Raw genomic sequence first — 20,203 nt, 5'->3', positions numbered from 1 at the left:
TTTCATTGCTGAGCATCATGTTATATGGTATGAAATATCTCTTTGAATAGTTTGGGTCACCTGCCCAGGTGTCTCTCCTCCCAGCCTATTGCATGGTCTCCCATTATATTCACTTGGGGGAGCAGAGTGAGAAAAAGAGAAGGGTTTGACACTGTGCAAGCACTGATCAGCAAAAGGTAGAACATTAGTGTGTTATCAGTATTGTTTTGGTCAAAAATCTAGAACACAGTCCCATATGAGCTGCTGTGAAGAAAATAAAACTGTCTTAGCCAGGTCCAGTACAATATATATTACATAAATATTGTTTTTAAACTGATAGTAATTTTTTTTCCCCTGTCAAGACCAAAGTCTGTGTTATTGCATATCTTTCTTCTACAATAGCTGATAAGCAATTAAAAGCAATCTAGTGACTGCAGTTCTTTGCTCTGCTCAAGGTGATTGCAGAAGACTTTCAGAATCCCAAATTAAAGCCTTTTCAGGAAAAAGTTTGTATTTCTTAACTTTTAAGGAAAAAAAGATTGTCACAAGCTGTTGTATGAAGTGATTACCCATATGGTTCCACACTTACAAGTTACAGAATACCTTAGGGCTTAAAGATATATATTTACCTTTGGTGCAGTGTACTAAAATATCTGTTCATAGAAAAGGATGAATTTCTGTGCTTGAAGACTATGTTTGCCAAAATTATTTACAGATATATATTACATTGATTGATATTTTTTTGTTTCAAATTCTGTCTCCCAAAAAACTTTGAAAGAACATTAAGGTTTAAAGTATTTAGTTGCAGTAGTGTATACCTGATAAACAACTGCATATTGAAAGTCTTTTTGGAGGCCAGCTAAAAATCAACCTCATAAGGACTTTTTATCCCATTCCCAGGACAGTCTCAGCTGTCCTGGTCCTGTTTGCAATGTATGGTTCTTACATAACATCCTACTTTCTCTAAATCCTGTAATCTATTCTTACTCCAGAGCCTACAAACTTGACATATTCTAAAAATAACACTATTCCAATCTCCTTTCCCTTTTTCCACATGGATATACATCTGAGCTCCCACTGCTTGCAGTAACTTGTAAAGCTTTGTTTCTGTTGACAGATATTATACAAAACTCAGTAGAATGTGTTGTCTACATAGCACCATGGGAAATTGAATGACCCCATGCAGATAAGCTCTTTTATGTTATGTGTTTATATCAATAAGTTGTAGGAAAATGGTTGAGTTGCTCAGAATTGTTAACAATACCTTTGATAATGTACCCTGAAAATATGATCCCTGGAATATTCCACTGTTGTTCAATACTAACGAACACAGCAGTGTCAAAAAGGGATTTTACTTCTAAAAAAAGAGCATAGAATCATGGAACAGTTTGGGTTAGAAGGGACCTTAAAGAACACCTAGTTCCAACATCCCTGCCATGGGCAGAGACACCTTCCACTAGACCAGGTTGCCCAGAGCCCCATCCAACCTGGCCTTCAACACTTCCAGGGACGGGGCATCCACAGCTTCTCTGGGCAGCTTGTTCCAGTGCCTTACCACCCTCGCGGTGAAGAATTTCTTCCTTATATTTAATCTAAATCTACTCTCTTTCAGTTTAAAGCCATTACCTCTTGTCCTATCACTACCTGCCTTGTAAAAAGCCCCTCTCCAGCTTTCTTGTAGGTCCCTGTAGGTACTGGAAAGCTGCTATAAGGTCTCCCTGAAGCCTTGTCTACTCTAGACTGAAGAACCACAATTGTCTCAGCCTGTCTTCATAGGAGAGGTGTTCTAGCCCCCGAACATCTTTGAGGTCCTCCTCTAAGCTTGCTCCGATAGGTCCGTGTCCCTTTTATGTTGGGGGCCCCAAAACTGGATGGGTCTCATGAGATCGGAGTATAGGGGGAGAATCACATCCTTTGCACATTGGTGCAAATAGACAGATGAAATATTTGAAAAGCTCACAAATTATTTAAGTTATGCAAAATAAATTGCTAGCACTATGGCCAAGTAAATATAAACCTTAAATCAAACACTGACCTTTAGAAAAATCAGTTTTCATTTATTTGTTTTCTTAAGCAAATAAAGATTGTGCCTGAGGAAACTCACAATGCTTTCAAGTTCTTTATTTGCTCAGGCCACGTCTACCACATCCTCTGTCTTCCTGCACCATTCCAAAGGTGTGATCAAAGTTTTTCTTTATTAGGCACTGAAAGAGAGCGATGGGTGTAATTGTGATGGGAGGTAAAATCTACTTTTACCTAAAATTTCTGAAGAAACTTTCTTGTGAGCAAGTAAAGGCTTGTTCAGTAACAGTATGGATTCCCATCAGAGATTATTGCATCTTCTTCTGACGAATTGCCAGGTAGGAATTATACTCCTGCACTCAGGGGAATTGCAATAATAATAAATTATTCAGATGGCTTTGTACACACGACTAACAGTGATTAGTATATAGAGATAGCAAACGCAGTCCATGCATTGTCCATGGACCACGTTCTTCTGATATTTACAAATGAGTAGAAATAAATGACAAACTGGTAAAGCGAAATATTAAACTGACATCTTTCTATGGCATTTTAGTTGGCTAAGCGTTTGAACCTTTCTCACATTTCATTTGTGGGATGACAGCTCTGATCCTTGTCTGGTACTATTGCAATACTAGTTCTGTCAATTAACATCGCAAAACAAACAAACAAACAAAACTTTGGCATTGGCTAATTTACTGAAAGTACCTTATTCAGTTCTTAAACTTTGAGTCACTGGCTCTAGTTTCTTTTCCAGCCTTTCACTACATAAAACACTCTCATATTTAGCAGTCACCAAATCTGCTGAAGTCCATTAGTATTGCTGTTTATTTTAAGAGAAGGAAGGACCTCTGCTTGCTGGCTGACTCTATAAATGTTCACAATGCATCCTTGGTTAAAAAAAAAAAAAAATACCATGAAAGTAAACAGGGTATGGCAAATGTTTCAAATTGTGCATTGAAAATTCAGCTCATTGTAACTGCAAGTAATGTAGATGTTTTATATCACAACTCTGCATGCTAACATTACTCAAAGATAAATGCCCTTGATAAACCCTATCATTTTCACACTTTGAGTGTAAAGTGTTGAAATAAAAAGCTGATGAAGCATAAAGTGTTGAAGTAGCATGTTATTTTCAACATTTTATCTGTCATTTGCCATTTATTTCAACACTTTATCTAGTACATTAAATGCTCATCTGTCAAGTAAGGATTTGAAGGCTTGAGGATCTAGAGATGCCTCTGAGCAGCAGCAAACACTGGGGCACTACTGGTGGATCAGAGATTGCACAAAGAAGACTGAAGTAGCCATGAACATTACAGGGTCAATGACCACAGGAGGATCTGTGGAGATCCAGGGACAGTGGAGATGTGTAGCAGCACCGAGGGAGTTCCAGACAGAAAGCTCTTCAAGAACACTGTGAGACTAGCTGAGGACAGCAGGACACAATCACACACCTTTTGTACAGGAGTATGAAAATTTAGTGGTGAGGGATCACTACCTGCTCATAGCAGCAGATATTTATGGCTGCCTGGTGTCAAGATGCATTGCACTGACCCAATCAAGCCTGAGTATATCATGGGTAACCCTCTCACTTCTGTGCAATGGAAAATTCCTTAGACAGTGCCATCCTTACTTCTTACATCCATACTTCCGAGGCCCATTGTCACCTTCTGTGTAACATCAAAACCATTTCAGAATTAGGACATTGGTTTAAAGGGTTTTATGGTTGATTAAAGGCTTTTATACCTGGTAGTCAAATTAATTTGAGATCTGGCTTTAAAGTGTGTTAGGTAAAGTGCATTGAATCCTTGTGGAGGCATCTTTTGAAGTGAACTAAGTGAAATACTTCCACTGTATTTCTGAGGCTGCCCACATGACTGTTTAATGTTCTTTAAATACTATACTTCAGTTTCAGTCTTTTAATTAACACAAACTAATACATCTTGATGTCTTAGATTCAACACGCTTCCAAACAAGCTTTTCAACACTTTTTTGGTGAGCCAGATTAAAGAAGAAGGTAGGAGTAGACAGGACAGTATTCCCCATTTCTTCTTCTTCCAGAGTTGCATAAGTACTTGTGTGCATGAGGTAAGGCAGGGAGGTCAAAAAAGTGTTCCCTGGTTGGGTGGGAGTGTTGATCTGTTGGAAGGTAGGAAGACTCTACAGAGGTGTCTGGACCAGCTGGATTGTTGAACTGAGGCCAATTATATGAGTTTCAACAAGGCCAAGTGCCGGGTCTTGCACTTGGGTCACAACAACCCCATGCAATGCTACAGGCTTGGGATAGAGAGGCTGGAAAGCTGCCTGGCAGAAAAGGAACTGAGGGTGTTGGTCAACATCTGGCTGGAACATGAATCAGCAGTGTTCCCAGATGGCCAAAAAGGCCAACAGCATCCTGGCATGTACCAAGAAGGGTGTGGCCAGCAGGACTAGGGAAGTGATTGTCACCCTGTACTTGGTGCTGGTGAAGCCCAGGCTTGAATCTTGTGTTCAGTTTTGGTCCCCTCACTACAGGAAAGACATTGAGGTGCTGGAGAGAATTCAGAGAAGGGCAACGAAGCTGGTGAGGGGTCCGGAGCATGAGTCTTATGAGGAGTGGCTGAAGGACCTGGACTTGTTTAGCCTGGAGAAAGGGAGGCTGAGGGGAGACCTTATCACTCTCTACAACTACCTGAAAGGAGGCTGTAGCATGGAGGGGGTTGGTCTCTTCTCCCAAGTAGCAAGTGATAGGATGAGAGCAATAGCCTCAAGTTGCACCAGGGGAAGTTTAGATTAGATGCTAGGAAAAAATTCTTCACCACAAGGGTTATCAAGCATTGGAACAGAGGGCCCAGGGAAGTGGTGGAGTCACCATCCCTGGAAGTGTTTAAAATACATGTAGATGTGGCACTTAGGAATGTAGTTTAGTGGTCAACTTGGAAGTGTTAGGTTTGCAGTTGGACTCAATGAGGTTAAAGGTCTTTTCCAACCTAAATGAGTCTGTGATTCTCTGACCTTGTCCCAGTCCTAACTCTGTTTGGCCCAGGACTCACTTCAGCTCCCTTAGGCCTATTGTGATCATTACATGGTATCAAAGTGCCAAAGCCGTGAACGATTACAGTAGGTTTTTTGTAGCTCACAGACTTTGTGAATAGGTTTGTGCTTATGAGACCTGGATGGCAACATTTTCTCAGGATTCACCAGGAGATCACCTAGCGTTTGGCCTAGGCTTGAGTACTGGTACTTAGAGGTACTTCAACAGCAACTTATACTGTTTTCCTGGCAGGACAAGCAGAACTAAGAAACTCTTCCCCTTAAGTGTTACTAGCAAATTCAGTAGGAAGGAAGAGCTCTTTTACCTTAAAGGCAAGTATGTTTCCACTAACTGGCACTAAAAACATGCATTTGTATAGTGGTGTGAATGTGGTAAGCTCCTGGCACAGGAAAAGAATAAATAAACCAGCACATGCTCTACAAAAGCTGCTTGAGCACACTTCTATGTTTTCATATGAAATTCAGTGCCAGCAAACTATTACTCAGTTACTTCACAGACTGAGCAAAATGAAATCACAAAAAAAGCCTAATTTGTGTCTGAAGTTGCACTAATTGAGGTAACCTTGTGTTAGAAAAACGGTGTTTTTTTCAGTATGTTGTAGGACACAGAAGGTGTGTTTCCACAACAAATATATGTTTGTAAAACTTTTAAATATAAAACCACTACAACTAACATACACATTAATTTATTTTTCCTATTCTTGACAACATATTTTAAGATAAACAAAAATTCTGTTTTATTACTAATGCAATTTCTTTTTTGGTAGGAGACCATAAGATAAAAAATTTAAAGTTCTTAAAAGTGTTCCCAATATAGCAGTTATCTGTTCATTAACTGCTGGGAAATTGAAACTCTCAGGGGCACCAACTGAGATGAAACCCTCCTGTGTTGAGTTATATTTGGTGACATCATATGACAGTGTATTCTGCACTGCTTGGGCACATTGGATCACATACTTTTTATTATTCAGCACATTTTGAATAAATGGACCAAAATTTTCCTGTCTTAATTCTATACTTTTGTGCAGAATTGCTCAAAGGAGAAGTCTAAACCACTGGCTTTTCATTTTCTGAGATCTATATCAGGGTGTCATATTACTTCTCAAATAAACCCAAGATTTAAAGTAATGTTTGAAAGTTACCACAATGGCTAGCTTTAGCAGGTGTCTCTGAAAATGTCTGAAGAATCTCTGTGGTTTCACACAATATCCTAAAATCAAGCATAATAGGAAAATACAGAAAACGTTATAGATTGTGGCAGCCTCTAAAATTCTTTTTTTGACTGTAATTTTTTACCAGTCTATGAAAAAAACAACAACAAAAACCAACACCCTAAAACTAAATCCCCCCCAAAGGTGGTTCTTTTATATTCATATTTTACCATCCCACCCAGCCTGGCTTTTTCTTCCCTTTTTTGGTTAGTGAAATAGAGATTTTGGTAAGAAATTATCTTCAGTTTCCAGTTATATGCCTTGTGTAGCCTCAGCAGGAGTTTAAGAAGAAGGTTCCCTTGGCCAGGGTGATTAGATCCTGTGGATTATCGCAGCTGATGTATGGCAATGCCACTCCATTCTCTTGCTTTCATTTTTTTTCCTTCCCACTCCTGACTGCGTGCTGCTGCTGCATGCTTTGCACCAGTTGTGGACTCCACTGTGAGCTAATCCAATTCACTAACCTTGCAAAAGTTCAACATAGAAAAAAAAAGGGGTTTTCCTACTCTGAATTAAATCGGCTTCATGAAAGCTCTAATGAGTGCTGGAGCCAGCGAAAAGGAGGGGTGGAACCACAAAAGGGAGCTGAAATACATGCAGAGAAGGGAAGACCTCAGTTTGGTGACAATGGTCTCTTAGACTCACTAAACTGTGCATGGAAACATAGCTTAACTGTCCCTGTAAGTAAGTCATCACTTGATTATCACCCACCTCCCATAGTGGGAAAATGAGTTCACTGTTGTGGTCTGGTCCCACTTGAAAGGAAGATTATCCAGGTTACTGATTCTTGATTACTCTCTCTTGCTGTCTGCTAACAAGAAATGAAACAGCCTTTTAGTATGTCATTGCTAATTGCAGGCACACATGGAAATAAAAAGGTAAAATCAAAAGTCCAATATTATCCACAAAAGAACTGGCATCCTCAAACACTATTTATTTTGCAGACCGATGTGGATTTGGATAGGCATGTCTTTTAGTAATCTAGCCCCATTACACGTGATTCTATTTAGCCATCAACATGAGACTCTTACTACAACTTACAAATTAAATGTTTGGTCCTGGGAAAAACTTGGAAGCAGTGAATTGATTGTAACCAAATAGCAACTTCTGACATAGTCTCAGTCTGCAACCTGAAAACTGGAAACATTGGAGACTACTATCTGATGCCACTGAAAATCAATATAACCCAAGGCCAAGCACTCTCTGTTTCATGAACTTTATATTTTCTTATAAGAAATGCCTAATTTCTCTGAGCAGCAGGGCAGGCATTGAGATGTTTAGTTATATAGTATGTTATACACTAATAGTTGCTTGCCACTGATTTTTATATCCTGCATTTAAGGATATTCATTTCAGAGGAAAGTTATTTCTAGTGTGCTGATTGCAGGGAGGTTTGTACTGTGGAGGCTGTTTCAAACAGAATAATTAAATGATTTTCAATCACTCTTATGCCAAAACACTCATAGATTTACACCTACCTTTGATAGTTTGAGAAGGTTATCTACAGTGTATTGAAGATAAATGACTAAATGCAAATGCAGGAGATTCCACCGGTGAAAACAAGCCTTATTGCCGCAATGAATAGCACTGGAAGCTGAACACAGCAGCACATTCCCTCCTCCCCTGGGACAGGGAGCACATGCTGCACCCTCTCCACACCAGCAATGCCCATAGAGGGGCTAGAGCATCCTTACACCTTCCTCCCTACCACATGAAATCCAATCATCCTAATGAAGGCAGGTCATGGAAATCCAACAAGCTGTAGAAGGTTTGCCACATAAACCTTGCAACATCCATCCCTTCATTTAGGGGCTGGTATGCCTTCCACAACAATAGCATTGGAAGCTATGGACACACAAAGGAAGAGGCGAGGCCTGGAGCCATTTGCACCCTGAAGACAATGTAAATGCACAGGCTGCTCTCTTTAAAGCAGGAGTGAAAAAGCTTTCTGTGAATTGGAAAGGACACATCAAAGAGAGTGATCACCTTACCCTTGGGTAAATGTGCCAATGTTGGAGTAGCCCTGAAACACATTAAGGTCTTTGTCAAATTTTCAGAATTTCTCTTTTTTTTAGAGCTGGGACAGCTTAACTTGCTATGGGTTAACCTATCACTCATTCTCCCCCCAACTGCCTTAAAACCTCATTCTGCATTCCTTATCACTAGTGACAGCTGTGAAAAAGGGGGTTGCTACAAAATACTGATTCTGTGAAAACTAATGGTGCTGGTTTCAACTTTAGTTTCCTCCAGAACAGCTTCTCAGGGTTAGGATGGACATTCTGCTCGAAGTGAATACACTGATGTTTGGACTAATTATTTCAGTGGATGCTTTCCAGGCATATACTATTGACTTCTCAACAGCTTTCACACTAAAGGAACATATGCAAAAAAATGCAGATTTTCTATTTTGCTCTAAACTGAAAAGACCTTTTGTAGCAAGAGAAGCTGGGAAAGAGATTCTGCAAGATCTAGTCAAAACTATTTAGTGACCTGTTTATTACTTTCTGAGCATGGCTTTTACTCAGGACTGGAGAAGAGAGGAAGAAAACATGAATCCCCAAAACAGGAAGAGAAGTGTTGTATATTGTATTATGTATTATCCATAATATAGACAAAACCCATCTTTGTTCCAGCTAGAATGAAAACATGTGAAAAGACAGAGGGTTAAAGTAAATGGATGTCAGGGTACAGCCTTCAGGATTTCCCTGCATTACCATGAGGTGGACAAGTAGTAGGAAGCTCTTGTCTGGTTTAGTTTTGTTTAATAGAAAACTGCTGATCAGGTGAGATACAGATAGGTGTAAAGGAGGCAGAGCAAAAACGGTGGTTTGTTTAAAGTGAAGGAAAATGATGTAGAACTAAACTTCTCATGACATGTTGTTTTTACAGTAGTGTCCTCCTTTTTACTGAGTTTCTGCCTCAAAGGAGAAATAAAAAGGGCAGCCTTTTGCATGTGATAAATATGTTGGAGATGATTGGAGTAAAAGAATTTATTTTTTAATATTATTAGTACAGATCAGGGTTTTCTTGTCTAACAACAACAAACTTAATTTTTATTTCTTTAGCACTAGGATGCTAAATTTCAAATCCTCTTTTTCTTACCAAATGTCAGCAAGAATATGCAAAAATATTACCACAGTTCAGGACAGCAAACCATCAGGTGGTACTTGGTCAATCTTCCCTGTCAAAGCTGTTCCAGTTGGCATAAATTACTTCAGTACTAATTGAGACAGAGCAAGAGACCCATAGTCAGTGAAAATAAAACAGTGTATCACATTTCTTTTTTTTTTTTTTTAAAGAAGAGAGATCATTTTCCAATAAGATTTCAATCTCTACCAGAAGTACAAAGGTTATCACTGAGAAGAATTTTTTCTGCATAGCTATTCTTGTTTCTTGTTTCCTTGCTCTTTCTATGCTATTTTTTTTTAATTTTACTTTTTTTAGTGCTGCTTTTCACTAACTGCAAATAAACTCTTTTTATTTGAATTAGAAGAGATTTTATTTATTTATAGCTGGATTTCTCAGCTAGACATGTAACTGAAGATGTACTGTGATAATTCTTTTCCAGCTAACTGGACAATAATATATTCCCACATAGGCTTATGGAGAAACAACAATCATATTAGTATGATTGCACATTGTCTTTTGCTTGCAGTACAGATTAAACTATATAGATTTTCAGAAGTGGGTTCTGGTTACTCAGGCTAGCTACAGACTAGGAACACTCCCTACACCTTTATTTTCTCTGTGCTGCATATTTCAGTATGTAAAGCGTCTGAACATCAGTGTCACTGCATTGAAGCAAAAATGACAGATCATGTTACAAAGGAATAAAGGGATCTTTTGGAATCACCTTGCTCATGACTTTTCTACCTACATTGTTTTACCTATTTAAAAAGTAACGGCTACCAAGCTAAAAGTATACAGTTATTGCAGATACCTTTCAAAACGACAACCAAAAAAGATGTTAAAACATTAAAAATCTGATAGGTAATTATTTTTCAAATTTTCAGATTAAAATATGAAAACTTCTAATAAAATATTCATTTTAAAGTTCTGTAAGAAGCATAAGTCAGGTACTGAATGGGTTTGTAAGTGAAAAAAGGGTTTACATATTAGATAAACTATTGATACACTCCATCCAATTGATCTAGCAGATTTTCAATGGATTCAAATACCAACATTTAAGAAGCTACAACTGAATCAATACGCATGTTACACATAAGCTGACAAAGATGAATTAAGCTGTTTTATCTAGCATAACTTTCTCTGGATTATTCATACATTACCTTCCTCATGTCTCATGCAGAAAGAGTGATTCAAGTTTTCTTTACCATTGTGCCTATCATCCTGTCATATTTTAATGTCAACACTGTTTATTAGGGACATTTTGCCCAGGGAGGGTTCATTTTTGGCTTTCAGTCAGTGAAGAGAGAAAATATCACCGTGTCCCTGCATTTCTGCATAGCAACACACCAACATAGCAAGTTGGTGACTAACTGTGCTGTCGTAATAAACACCAAGGAATTAGAAAGTGTATTTTGTTGGAACTTCTAATGCTGTTTCTTTTCATTGTTTAATGACTCCTTTTATATTGCCATACTTCTTTACATGGTGTTATACAACTAAAAGTCTGCAAGCAAAGAGTGGGCTGAAGGAACCACCATATCATCATGGTAGCCAAAAGTTATCATATTTAATTAAGGAAAGAGGGAAAAATAAACAAAATATTAGAGAAACAAGCAAGTGAACTGACATGACAGTCATGACACCTCCATTTAGAAGCTGCAGGTCAACTGTACATGCTATGTAGAGGCATGCTCGTAATCAAGAAATTGCGGCCATGAATCCATTTACTGAGACACAGCTTATTAAGCAAGATCTCTGGGTATGATCATTATATCATAGGTATAAAGAACTTTTCTTCTCTAGCCCTTCATCACAGTTATTTCTCAAAGTTAATTTCCCAAAGTTAATTTCCCAAAGACCAGGACAAAACATGAAAAATGCAAAATGCACGTGTGCTTCGTGAAGCTATAAGGTAGTTTTCAGAGATACGGAACAGATGTATGCCTGTATCTTTCGCGTACCTTGGAGACGATGTTTTCCAGGATGCTATTTACATCTAGGTCGAGTCTGGGGATAAAACATTTGCATAACAGTTTTATGAAACTGAATCCGTGGGCAGCAGAACTCCACAGAGCTGTTCATCCTAATAAAAAGAAACTACTTTTTACAAGATTGGATCCTTTATTCTTTAAAATTTGTTCTATCTGCTTGACTGCGATGTCTAGCAAAAAATACAAACCACCTTTTCTTGCCCTTTCAATCTCTAATGCTGGATGTTGCAACTTTTTCAACTTTTTGATATTTTATTGAATTTGGTAATATAGAGTTGTGCATAGAAACTAACTGGTTTGAGCATAAATCAACTTGCCGAGACAAGGATGGGAGAGGAACTGCAATTTAAACAGACAAACAAACAAATCATTGAGCATTCAGCCATATGGAAAGAATTTCAGGGTCAAGCTATGCAAGCACTGGAAGGAGCCCATCTTTGAAGGATTCATTCAGTAAGCCAGTTATTTGGAGGAGCATCTTTAAGTCACTCTGTATTCCTAAAAGAGGAAATAAGAACTTAAGCACCAAAATTCAGCATTGTAAGGGATACTTCTTTTCCCATGCCTGGCAGTTGCAGGGCTCTGGGGGTGCTGCCTTACCTGAGCTGTGAAGTTCTGGCCTTGACTAAAGCCAGAGTATTGTCCCTGTGTGTGAGCACTTTGCCTCCAGAGCTGGGCAGACCTGAGACAACTTAACTCTGTTCTAGAAGCTCTTTTCTTTGTCTCTAGGGACTAGACTGACAGACAGTGTAAACTAATGAAGAAACGAGAATGTGAGATTTATTTACAGTAACACCGGTGATGAGAAAACAGGATAAAATTAAAACTAGAAAAAAGAATAGACTAGACTTGAAAAAAAATAAGTCATGGAGAAGTCGGAGCTCCCTGGAGAGGACCGCTGAGAATTAAGAACCTTTTATACGAAATAAAATTAAAGATTTGCTAATGGCTGTCAGGTAGATTTGTGGGTGAATGGCATATTGTTCCTCGCGTTCTCTCTTGTGAAATGATGCTGTCTTTTTAAGCAGTAGGATTTTCTTAAGCATGCTTCCAGCTAATCAAAATCAAGTGGCCATAGAACAGGAAAGAATAAGCAGTAAAGTTGATATATTTGAATCTAACATTAAAATTCAACAATAATCCTTCACTCCTTGAGTGTGCCTCTATTTTATTAAGTATTTCAATGCAATATAATTAATTTATTAGTAGCAATTAATATACTGGTAGCAATATCCTTGAACAAGGGCTGTAACTCAAGAAATCATGCTTAATAAAAAAATCTACTGTGCTTTTAGTGACTCCTGCATAATGAGAGACCTGATATCCAAAAATCTGAAAGTCAATACAAAATGAAAATGTGTTAATCAGGAACTAGAACAGGACTTATTATGTATCAAGTATTCTGTGTTATAAAGAGCTACTATAGCATATGCACAGTACAAGATTATGAGGGAAAATATCAAGTCTTTGTTTTATTTATTTTTTTAATTCTAATAAACTACTTACAGACATGCACAGTCCCTTTGTCGTCTTTGTGACAATCTGACTCAGCTTGGGAAAGCAAGTTCACTGTGCATTAGAGAAATGCTACCCAGAGGGTCCTTTCAAAAAGCTTTGTGTGTTTCAGCTGGAAAAAAGTCTGAATGTTTTCCATAGTTTTGCACTTCAATTCTGATGTACTGTCATTACCAGTATTGCAGAAAAAAAAAAAGTGATATTTCTTATTGTACTGCCTTGTAGACCAGTGTCACTAGGGAAATATCACAGCCTTCTTCATAGGCAACTGTCCTATTTTAGATGTAGATAACATCATAAAGAGTTTTCTATCCGACAGGCTTCCTTGGAGTGCAATACTTTCCACTCGGGTGAGAGCCTCCTTTTATTTCCCCTGTATGATAAAATATATCCCCTATTTACCACTGGTTTTTGTCCATTTATAATTTAGTAACACTTTACTCTCTCAAGTTTTAAAAAAATCGAACAACTTCTTCTCAGAGTGTTGATCATTGCCCTCCATTTTCTTTTTACCTTAAAATCTGCACAATTAACTTCTGTCACCTTAAAAGCCTTTCACACAAGACATTGCTCCAGTTGTTGAAGCATATGTAATTACATCCAACAGAACCTGTCCTGGGGCAAGCTGATTTCATGCAATTTTTATAACACCTTTTTTCATTATTTAAGCAGAGTGAAATCTTTAGGACAATGTGATTAAACTGAAATTGGAACTATTAAATGTACAGTATTCTGAGAAAAGGCAGACTCTTGTTGTCTTTACGACAAGTAGATTTTTTAATTTATTTTTTGTAGGAAAGAAAAAGTGGAGTCAGCTTGGCACAGATATTAGCCACCTATTCAAGACTGTCATCATTGTGATTTTTCATGAGTCCATATTAGAATTTATTAGTATTTTATGGCTTGGATTGTAGCTTAACTCAGTGGAAACAGAGCCAGAGATTAATATGACATTACAAGACTGTCTAAAAATCTTTTCTGACTCTGCTAGAGAAAAACTGTAAAAACTAATCTAAGGAGTTAACATGAGTCAGGCAAATGTTATGTAAACAATTCCAGTGAGGTGTTTCTTCAGTCTTAAGGACTCATAATTGCTGGTACAGAATGCACGGATAAATATTGTAAACTGATTACTAAAGCTTGCTGGGATGGGAGTTTCTGCTTCATGGGACATTCCAGATTGGACGAGAACAAAACACCAATACTGCGGTCTCCTGCTTTGCAGAACAAACTATTTTGGGCCCATAACCTCACCCATGATTGGGCAAACTGGGCAGCCTGCCAGGCAGCTGGGGAGCTGGGCAGCAGGTAAATCAGCCAGCAGGCAAAAGGAGAGCCAGGCAGCCAGCCAGCCAGACAGCTTGCAAGTCCATCTGCCAGTCAGGCAGCCAAAAAGCTGGCAAGAGAACATGCTGGTGGTCTTCCCTGCTGCCCAGCGGGACAGGCTGGGAGCTGGTCAGCCAAGCAAGCCACCTGCCTGCCAGGGCAACAAGCAGGATAGCCCTGCTGCCTGCTGCTTTCTGTCAATGGCTCTGAAGGAATGCATGTATTCTTGCGGAAAGCGCCAATTCTAATCTCCTGACATTCGACGTTTCCAGGAGAACACATTTAACTGGCTCTACTTCTTACATGAAAAATGTATATTTAATACATCGATATACAGACAGCTACAATGAAAGACTGGGTTGTCTACAAAAAGACTCAGTTACGATTTAGGATTAAAATGATGAAATATAACCTACCTGCTGCTTGGTTGCATTTATGTCACTGCTCAAATTTGTATTTTCAAGTTGTTCTGCTATTGTGCATTTGTAGAAGTGTGTGATGTTTTGCAGCTTGCCACCTTCTGCCACTTAATTCCGCACGGCATCAAAGAATTAGACATTTTTCTGCCTCAGTTTCTGATTAAATATTATCTGATGCGTAATCTTGGTGTATATCTAAGTGTTCCTAGAATACATGTGGATAGATGTCACACTGATGCTGAAAAGAGCACTTGTGGTTGATACTTAGAAAACCAGTTATTCTATTTACTAAGGGCAAGACAGACCTGTGTCCTCCTTCTGCCTGAAGTATTTTAAACTCATATCTAATTTCCTGGAAGGACATCGTAAAGACAATGTTTGAAGTAAAGAGTGGAAAGCTGCACCTGCCTAGAGGTAATGGCATTATGGTACAAATTGTTCAAGATCAGAGGGAGGGCATGGAAAGATTATCGGCTTCACCTGTGCTGGGAGGCCAGTACTCTGATTCTTACTTCAGGGCTATTTCTGTATGTTATCACAAGGGGTCTCTGCATAAAAATGAAAAATGTGGTAAGAACCGGGGCTGGAACTCCCATTTGCCTATTTTCAGGTAAGTACCCTCACCTCTGGGCATATAATTATTCCTATTTGCCTTTTTTCCCCTGTAATATTTTATTTTTCTTGAGTGCCCCAGCTTTGAGGCTCAGGGTAGAAAGTGCTGCCCCATCCACTCTATTTTATAGCCTCTGGTAATGACACTGCCTCCAATCTCTAATGTGGGTTTTAACACCAGTCTCTCACAGATGATCTGTTCACATGAAAGCTGGGCAATGCTGGTCCCATTTGGTGTGCCTTGAAAGATTGATCTCCTCTCAGAAAGAAAGTTTGTGGACTAGAGCTCAATAAAGGACTCCTATGCCCTGAGTTGGTGCAAAAGGAATTGCGGTTTCTGCATTTTTGAAATTTGCCATTTTATATTGGAATACATTCTTAAATAACTGTGCTTTTCTTCTTTAGGTTTTTTTGCTACTAACTTATTACTTGCTGTTTTTTTTTTTTTTAGTATATATTTTATACTATGGAAATTATTTTAGAAAGCAAATTCAAGTGATTTTCTTATTTGAGTTCAAAATGGCTCATAAAGCAGTGGAGGCAACTTGCAACATCAGCAATGCATTTGGCCCAGGAACTGCTGATGAATGTACAGTGCAGTGGTGGTTCAAGAAGTTTCACAAAGGAGACAAGAGCCTTGAAGATGAAGAACTTAGTGGCTGGCCATTGGAAGTTGACAATGACCAATGGAGAGCAATCATGGAAGCTAATCCTCTTACAACTACATGAGAAGTTGCCAAAGAACTCAACGTCAACCATTCTATGGTTGTTCAGCATTTGAAGAAAGTTGGAAAGGTGAAAAAGGTCTCTAAGTAGATGCCTCATGAGCTGACTGAAAATATAAAAATTGTCATTTTGAAGTGTTGTCTTCTCCTACACAACAACAATGGACCATTTCTCAATCGGATTGTGACATGCAATGAAAAGTGGATTTTATACAACAACCTGTGATGACCAGCTCAGTGATTGGACTGAGAAGAACCTCCAAAGCACTTCCCAAAACTAAACTTGCCCCCAAGATGGTCATGGTCACTGTTTGGTGCTCTGCTGCAGGCCTGATCCACTACAGCTTTCTAAATCTCAGTGAAACCATTACATCTGAGAAGTATGCTCAGCAAATCAATGAGATGCACTGAAAACTGCAGCGCCTGCAGCCAGCTTCGGTCAATATCGGCCAATTCTTCTTCACGACAATGCTCAATTGGACGTTGCACAATGAACACCTCAAAAGTGGAATGAACTGGGCTATGAAGTTTTGCCTCATCTGCCATATACATGTGACCTCTCACCAAATGACTACCACTTCTTCAAGCATTTTGACAACTTTTTGCAGGCAAAATGCTTGCACAGCCAGCAGGATGCAGAAAATGCTTTCCAAGAGTTCATTGAATCCCGAAGCATGGAGTTTTATGCTACAGGAATAAAAAAACTTATTTCTCATAGGCAAAAATGTGTTGATTGCAATGGTTCCTATTTTGATTAGTAAAGATGTGTTTGAGCCTAGTTATAAGGATTTAAAATTCACGGACCAAAACCACAATTACTTTTGTACCAACCTAATAAAAGGCCTCAGCTCCAGAAGAAGGCAGTCATGGAGTCACATCTGGGCCAACCTGATAAATCCTTTGAATTCCTTCATGCAGTGGTCACAATTCCTAGGACTCAGTTTGTGATGCCCTTCCCTCACCTCACAAATTGTTCTCTCCATGTTACTCTTAGGGCTATATGCAAAGGTCAAGAGGACTTACCAGCAGAATGTCCCCAGCTTTTGAATTTCTTTTGTGTAAGCGTATGTGTGCATATGTGTGTGCAGGAAGGGAGCAGGATTATACGATAGCTCATATTTCAGGACAATGAGAAAAACACTAGCTGCTGTAGAGCCCAGAGTTTATTGGCACCATTAACTGTTCTCTTATCAGCTTCCCAGTGCCTTGATTCAGTAGCACACTGTGAAAATGCGTGACCTGGGATCTTGCTGATATTGCTATTTGCAGCATCTGGGATCTAGCTGTGTATTGACTGACCTAGACTGGATATTATATCTGTGCATGAAAGACTCAATATATTTTGAATTGTACACAAGGTCAAAACCAGGAATGACTAGGATTAAGAAGGAGGAATCCTGCTGGTTTTTACTTCAAATAGAAAAGGTAGAAGAGTCATGGGACTGACATATAAGAGAAAGATTTAGGAAGACAAAAGAAGAGGAAACAAGCAAGAAGCAAACAGAATAAAAGCATAAAAGGAGTTTAAGGTTTTAAAATGCAGAAATTATAAGATTCATGAGAATCACACATGTAAGAGATATTTTTTCACTTTCTTGTGTCTGAGAAAGGGAGACAATAAAATACAATATAGCACTGCCAAACTGACAATACAAGCAAGCTTATTATAAAACATTTAATAATCAAACAATGTATAATTTTAGATTGCTATTAGAAAGTAATCTGAACACTGACTGCAGAAAGAATCAGAGGGCAGAATCTCAAGGAACAGAGGAAGGCTTTTAGAGGAACTCAGAATACAATTTCCTTCACATAGTGTTGAACTTCATTGTCATTGCCTGATAAATATGTTCATCCCACATGCTCATATCCTCAGCCTTCTTTTGTAGGCTCAGCATATTACTGCAACATAAAGGAATCCTGCTCATTGTTTCAAGATAACATTTCTGCTTTTCTGCACTTTTATTTTTTTCTGATGGGTGACAAATACGGATATTTTCTGTTGGAAAATGCATTGAAGTGTCACAATAGGATAAAGATTTCCCATGCTTTGAAGTGCAGGGCAAATAGTCGTTTGCATTTTGGGAAGCATGAGTGAGAGTGGGTTTTTTCCTCATTACTGACTGCTACCTAGCTGACTGCAGGAACTGTAAGAGAGTCTTGGGATCTATCCTTGGACAGAATGTTTTCAACTTAGAATCATAGAATCATAGTCATTTTTGTTGGAAGAGTCTCTCAAGATCATTGAGTCCAACCGTTAACGTAACACTGGCACTAAACCATGTCCCTAAGAAACTCATCTATACGTTTTTTAAACACCTCCAGAGATGGTGACTCAACCGCTTCCCTGGGCAGCCTGTTCCACTGCTTTACAACCCTTTCATGAAGACTTTTTCCTAATATCCAATCTAAACCTCCCCTGGCACAACTTGAGGCCAGTTCCTTTCGTCCTATCACTTGTTACTTGGGAGAAAAAAACAACACCCTCTAACTTGTTGAGCTTTAGGTGAACACGTTAAAACAATACTGTAAACTTTTATTAAAGTCCTAAAACAATAGTGATTGAAATGGAATCTTCCCTGTTTTGGAGGATGTAGTCTGAGGCAGCTCTGGAGCTCAGGGAGCCCATTTTGAATTCCCCAGGACCACAGAAGGCAGGAACAATTTCCCTGGCACCTGCAACTTCTGTCCCAAGACCCACACATTTCCTATTACTCCACAAATGTGTCACTTCTCATTCACTTCAGTGCTTTAATGGAAATGAAAGAGGCAAAGGACCAGGTCAGGCCATACAGTAGTCGAAGACAGGAATGAAGATATTATGATAATGTCACTGCGGAATTATGTGATGTGGTTTGGTTTTGATTGCTTTAGAATCACTGCATTATCATAACATCATAGGTTGCCCATCACTCCTTTGCACCATTTTTTTGTAGTGCAGAGGGAGTTAATCTCAGTTCTCCTGCAGAGAACTTCCCTGACACAAAAAACAATCCTTGTCAATAGGAAGACGAGGTAGCCAGTTCCTTCTTAGCAGCCCTGGCAGAAAGCTATAGATCTGCTACAAAGATAATCATCGTACAGAGTCCTGCTAGTATGTGACAGAAAAAAGACAATATTGGTAGAAATAAATAAAGAACATAAATGGTTCAACTTGCAGCTTATCAAGAAATTTATTTGCATCTGTTCAGCTTTATGGTGATTTTTAACATGTAGTCTATGGGTTTATGAATGACTGGGAGTTTTGCAAGACCTTGCAAAAAAGCGAGCCTGTTTATGAAAACATAAGCACACCAGACAAGGGTTTTTGCCTGCACTGTGACCTTTTTGAAGTCCACAGACTGAAAGAGAGTCAAATGTCCTAAACAACAAAGTGACTTTGCAACACATTCACAAAAGTGATGCAGAAGAGGTGGAAGTAGTTTCTAAATGGTGGTGAGTATGATATGGAAGTAGGTAAAACACCACTGCAAAAGCTGAGTACAACTGTAGAGGTGATATATTTTGACAAATTTTCCTTCATTACAACAGTAGTCTTTGTGTAAGTACTTTGTAATGTAAAAGCTGCATCTGCTTTAGTGTTAGGCTAACCCCCTGATGATGGCTTTCATAAGTTGGATGGAGCAAAATGTTAGATATACTTTCCTTCTTTTGTGAGTTGAGCATTTTGCTGTTAACAAGATTTTTCTTTCACTTAATTAAACATTTCTATTCTTACAGATTTGTTTTTTGCCTCCTACCTTGTGGGAAGGAGGACTAAGATAAGGCTGAAGATAACACCTTTCTTCCTTTTTGAGCAGTAGCTGTGGTATTAGATATTATAACACTCAAGCAGGATGTGATATTGATCTTTTACTGTTATTTGGGGCAAACATAATTATAGCTCTCTTTTGTTTGCATTGCTCAGTAACATTACAGGATCTGACAGCTGTATGAGCATCTCAGAAGAAAAAAAAACTTGTGAGAAGATTGTTCAGATCAAGTTTTGTGAAGTATATGCATTTTTTATATCTTCCTTTGTACTGCAGCTAAACTCACTAGGCAAATTCACATTATGGCTTATTTACAAAACTGTAATATTCTACTTGCATATACCATATCTGAATATAATTTATAATCTCCTGCTGAAATTTGAAAACAAATGGAGGAACTATTTAGAAAATAGATAAGATGCTCAGAAGACTGGAAACAGAAGTCTTAGAGACTCTTCCTCACTGCCACTATCTAATTTCATGACT

The sequence above is a fragment of the Caloenas nicobarica genome, chromosome 2 (genome assembly GCF_036013445.1).
Source record: "Caloenas nicobarica isolate bCalNic1 chromosome 2, bCalNic1.hap1, whole genome shotgun sequence".
Classification (NCBI taxonomy): domain Eukaryota; kingdom Metazoa; phylum Chordata; class Aves; order Columbiformes; family Columbidae; genus Caloenas; species Caloenas nicobarica.
The sequence above is the reverse complement of the archived record's forward strand: the minus strand, read 5'-3'. Positions refer to the sequence as shown.